The sequence below is a fragment of the Triticum dicoccoides genome, chromosome 3A (assembly GCF_002162155.2).
Source record: "Triticum dicoccoides isolate Atlit2015 ecotype Zavitan chromosome 3A, WEW_v2.0, whole genome shotgun sequence".
NCBI lineage: Eukaryota > Viridiplantae > Streptophyta > Magnoliopsida > Poales > Poaceae > Triticum > Triticum dicoccoides.
The window spans coordinates 711,393,466-711,398,859 of NC_041384.1; the positions used below are offsets into that span (position 1 = coordinate 711,393,466).

A 5,394-nucleotide genomic window follows, 5' to 3' on the forward strand; every position below is an offset into this window, starting at 1 on the left:
AAGGCTTTTCTGATCCGTGCGCACGACGAACTCAGCATGTTGCAGGTATGGGCGCCAATGGTCAATGGCTAGCAGCAGTGCCAGGCATTCCTTTTCATAAGCTGAAAGGCTAAGATTCCTGGGGGCTAATGCTTTGCTTAGATAAGCCACTGGGTGGTTGTCTTGCATCAGCACCGCTCCTATTCCTGTGGCACTTGCGTCTGTTTCCACCACAAACTGGCGACGAAAGTCAGGGAGTGCAAGCACTGGGGCTGCAATCAAGGCCTTTTTCAGTGCAGAGAAGGCTGCGTCTGCCGTAGGTGTCCATACAAACAGTGTGTTCTTCTTCAACAAATTGGTGAGTGGTTTGCTGATCACCCCAAAGAAGCGGACAAACTTTCTGTAGTAGCCAGCGAGGCCTAAGAACCCCCTCATTTCCTTGGTATTGGTTGGCACTGGCCACTCCTGCATGGCTTGCACTTTCTTGTTGTTGGTGGCCACTCCTTTTTCACTGATAATGTGACCCAAGTAGCTGATTTTCTGTTGCCCAAAGGTGCACTTGTTTCGTTTGGCTTTCAGACCATATTGGTTCAGCAGCTGCAGTACTTGGGTGAGCAACTGCTTGTGTGTGTCCAGATCTTCAGAATTGATCAGGATATCGTCCATGAACACCAAGACTCCTTTACGGTGAACTGGACGCAAGACCACATGCACCACTCCTTGGAATGTAGCTGGCGCATATGCCAATCCATACGGCATCACTCGGAATTGGTAGTGGCCCATGTGTGTTTTAAAGGTTGTTTTGTGCTCCTCTTCTTGGCACAGCCTGATTTGATGGTATCCCGCTCGAAGATCCAGCTTGGAAAACCAGCGCGATCCTGCTATCTCGTCCAATAACTCGTCAATAACTGGCATTGGGTAGGTAGTCTTCAGCGTGATCGCATTGAGGTGCCTGAAGTCGATGCAGAATCACCATGTTTGGCCTTTTTTCTTGACCAAGAGCACCGGGAACGAGAACAGACTATTACTTGGTACAATCAGCCCCAGTCTTAGCATTTCCTTCACCTGGGCTTCTATCTCATCTTTCTGTTCTGGTGTATACCGATATGGCCAGATGTTGATGGGGTTGGCCCCAGGTATCAACGGAATGGAGTGGTCCCAACTTCTGTGCTCTGGAAGTTCGGTTGGTTCAGCAAACACTTCAGGGAAGGCATCTACAATTTGTTGTAGTTCTGCTGGCATTGGGTCTTCTCCTTCACTTTGCTCAGTTGAGTACAACACCACAATATGGGCAATGGAGTTGTTGCTCTCCAAGGCTAACAGCTGTGCCATATCTACTTGTTGCACTTGAGACGTTTTTGCTTGTAATCCTTGCAGCACCACTTGACGTCCTTCATGGTCAAACTGGAGTGTTTTGGCTGTCCAATCCACTAACATTGGCCCACATTGTTCCATCCAATCCATTCCCACAACCATGTCGTAGCATCCCAATGAGAGCACCCTGACATCTGTGACAAATTGTTGGCCTTGAGTCTTCCAGGAGCATCTAGGAATTATGCCCGAGCACTGCAGAATCCCTCCATTGGCAATCTTGACTGCTATAGATGGTATGGGCTGAATTCTGTCTTGCATGCGCGTCGCCACCGCTTCGCTGATGAAACTATGGGAGCTCCCAGAATCCACCAGGATAAGCACTTCGATACCATCGAGCATCCCAAGCAACCGGACTGTACGCGGTGTTGTTTCTCCTGTGGTGGCCATCTTGGAGATGCACATCACCTGCTCTTCATCCGAGTCTGTCTGGTGCCCCTGTCTGTCCTGTTCCTCGGCTTGTAGCAGCTCCCACAGCTCTTCGACCACGTGAAGTTGGACCGTGGCCGCGCACTGGTGGCCTTGGCCCCAGTGCTCTCCGCACTTGAAGCAGAGCCCTCGGGCACGCCTGTAGTTGCGCAGCGCCGCGACTCTGTCTTCGCCTCGGCCTTGATCGTGACGACGATCTGGAGCCCGCGCCGCATCCAGGGCACGACGATCTTCGGCCGCTCCTTGGGGCGCCGGTAGTGCCGCTCGTGGTGGAGGAGCACCTGCCGCCAGTAATGGGCATACTGGAGCGCGAGGCACCCCTTGTTCGTGGCGTTGATGATCACGCCGTGGCATGCTTGCCAACAGTTCCTCCTGTAACGTAGCAAGAGAAAAGGCAGAGTCCAAATCTTGGGGACGGTGTAAAGCTACACCGGCTTTGATTTCAATTTTTAAGCCATCTATGAATTGCGTGGTAAAAAACAATGGATCGAAGGCGGCATTATGTGCTAGCAAATGATGCATAAGTTCCTCAAATTGTTCCATGTACTCTGCGACTGACCCAGCCTGCCTAAGGGAATTGAACTGGCGCAATTGAGCTTGGTATTGCTCGCGACCAAATTTTGCCCCCATGGCTGAACATAACTCTTCCCATGTGAAAGATGCATGCTGGGCTTCATAAATCTGTAGCCATCGTGCAGCATTGCCCAAAAAATGCAAAGTAGCTACTCGCACCCACATCTCCTTCTGAATGCCATACACATCAAAATACTTTTCACATCGGGCCTTCTAGAATTGCGGGTTATCCCTGTCGAATGGCGGAAATTCCAGCCGTGGAAGGGACCAATTGTGATGCGTCGAGTGCGGTGAGTACTGCCCACGCTCCCTAGTGAGATCTATTGATGTAGATGCAGGAATCTCAAGAGAAGGTATGAGCGACGCACCCTTGACCGGAGGAGGCGCCAGGGTGGTGACCACCCCGTGAGCCAATCCCCCGGAGTCGATCATATTGCCGTGGCCCTCTGGCCCGTGATGCGTCCTGTCCGGCGCCATGGGTGCCACCGGAGAGCGCGCCACCGGATCCGCTGCTGGATCCCCTTCTTGGCCGACCGGATCGGCCAGCGCGGGATGCAGCGCGATACGCCCCACTTGCGTACGCAGTTCGTCGAGATGGTGTTGGAGATTCGTCACCGCTGGTCGCCACAGCTCGAGGGAGGTCTGGATCGCCTCCAATCGGGCGTCGTTGGCCGCGCGACCCTCGTTGACGGACTTGATGAGTGCGGCGATCTGCTCCTCCATCGCCGCCGTCTTCTGCGCCTGCTTGGTCATGTAGCGCGGACGAGGGTAGGCCGTCTCCAGATCGTCTGACCTCTGATACCACTTGTTACGGACCTCGATCTAGGATTGCAGGTAGCAGAGGAGGAAGAGGGAGGAAGGGGATCTGGTTAGGGGGAGAACGAAGAGCGGCTTCGTTTCGGTTTGCTATCGCAATAATACTCGATGCCTTTTTCTTCCTTTCCTCTCGCCTCTCTTAACCTCTCACGGCCGCAGGCCACACACACGCGCGCGCTCGCCTGGATACTGGTCCCTCTGGCCAGCTGTTACACGTCTTCCTTGGGCGCCAAGGCTTCGCCTTCTCGCCCACGGTCGGTCTTGCCTTCGCTGACTGATGGGGCCTTCTGGCCAGCCGTGACACAGCACCACCACCACTACCAAGAAACCGCGAGACCCACGCCCGTGGCAGGCAGGCAGCCAAGGAGCCGGACGTCGCAGAGGCAGCCCGTGGCGTGGCTGCATTCTCAATACGCGCGCTCGACCACCTCGCCCTCGCGGCCGGCGCGGGCGCCAGCAGCAAAAACATCGCCGTGTCCCCTGTCTCCATCCACGCCGCGGTGGTGCTCGTCGGCGCGGCCGCCCGGCGCCACGCTCGACGAGATCGTCCCCTTTCTCGGCCCTGCCGGCAGCCGCGCCCACGCGCTGCTCGCGTCGGATGTCGCCTTACACGTGCTCGCCCACAGCACCGGTGATCAAGGCGGGCCGAAGGTGCGGTTCGCCAACAGTGTCTGGGTCGACGACGCGTCAGCGCGCCTCAAGACCAATGTTTTAAATAGCGGGCTATGGCATTTAGCGGCAACCCTTAAAAACAGCTATAGCTGGGCTATAGCCCGCTATAGCCGGGCTATAGAGGCAAATTGTACATGAAATCATTTAGCGGCAATACCCTTAAACAACTATAGTGGAGCTATAGCGAGGCTATAGCCGGCTATTTAAAACTATGCTCAAGACCGACTAACCCCTTCTCGTCGCCGAGCAGTTCCGCGCGCAAGCGTACGCGGCGTCCTTCACAACAAAGGTAAATTATCTTCTGTCTTCTCTCTCATGCCTATGAGCTCGCCTGAGTAAGTTCATTGATCGGTCTTTTTTTTTCAGCCGGAGGAAGCGAGGCGGGACATCAACCGGTGGGTCCAGGCTGCGACGGCGGGCCGGATCAAGGGCTTCCTGCCCCAGGGCTCCGTCGGCGCCGGCACGCGGGCCATCCTCGTGAACGCGCTCTACTTCAAGGGCGTCTGGGAGAGCAAGTTCGATGCCCGGCTCACGCAGCAGCACAGATTCTACCTGCTCAACGGCGGCCGTGTCCGCGTGCCGTTCATGTCGAGCCGCGAGAGCCAGCACATCGCCTGCTGCACCGAGTGGAAGGTCCTGAAAATCCTCTACGCGTCCGGCCGCCGCGGAGTCGAGCACCAGCGGCGGCACTTCGCCATGTACGTCTACCTCCCGAACGAGCTCCACGGCCTGCCGCCCGAGCATGCTGCAGAAGCTGGCCTCCAGCCCGGAGCTGCTCGAGGCGGGCTCCATGGACCTGAGAAACATGGTCCCCGTGCGCGACTTCCGGCCGCCAAAGTTCACCGTGTCGTACAAGACGGAGGCGACGGGGCTGCTGCAGGGCCTCGGGCTGCGCCTGCCGTTCGACGGCAACGCCACCGACTTCTCGGAGATGCTGGAGGAATCCACAGGGTCCCTCGTCGTGCCAAACGTCTACCACCAGTCCCTGGTGGAGGTGAACGAGGAAGGGACCGAAGCGGCTGCGACGACCGCGGTAACCAGTATGACTTTTACCTGTCCCGCGGTGATGAGCAGGCCGGTCAAATACGTGGACTTCGTCGCCGACCACCCTTTCATGTTCTTGATCAAGGAGGAGCTCACCGGCGTCGTGGTGTTCGCCGGGCAAGTTGTGGATCCTTCGTCGTGATTCCGATGCTGGCACGTATTAGCCTTCAGAGCGTGCTTTTGCCTTGTAACCGGTGACCACTTACCATGACCTGACCATGGTAACTAAGTATATTATCTTATCTTGGTTATTCATTAGAGTAAAACAATTGATTTGGTGAAACCTCTTTTGAGCGGAACTGGTCCGTGTGTTGAACATAGTTCTATTACTTTTGCTATAGATAGATTTACACGAGTTCATGAACAATGAAGGAGCTTTTTTGGGCTTACATGTATGTCCACGCGTAATAGACTTGAGCATGACGATGCAGGACGCGCCGGAGAAGGCGCACACTGGCCCACCCGTAGCATGAAGTCGCTCTAGATCCAACGTACAAACACGAATCCAGC

At 55.6% G+C, this 5,394-nt stretch overlaps 1 pseudogene; it reads left to right on the forward strand.

Annotated features, from left to right (window-relative positions):
• Window positions 1-3,276: 3,276 nt before the first annotated feature.
• On the forward strand, window positions 3,277-5,026 carry LOC119273058 (annotated as a pseudogene).
• The last annotated feature ends 368 nt before the right edge of the window (window positions 5,027-5,394 follow it).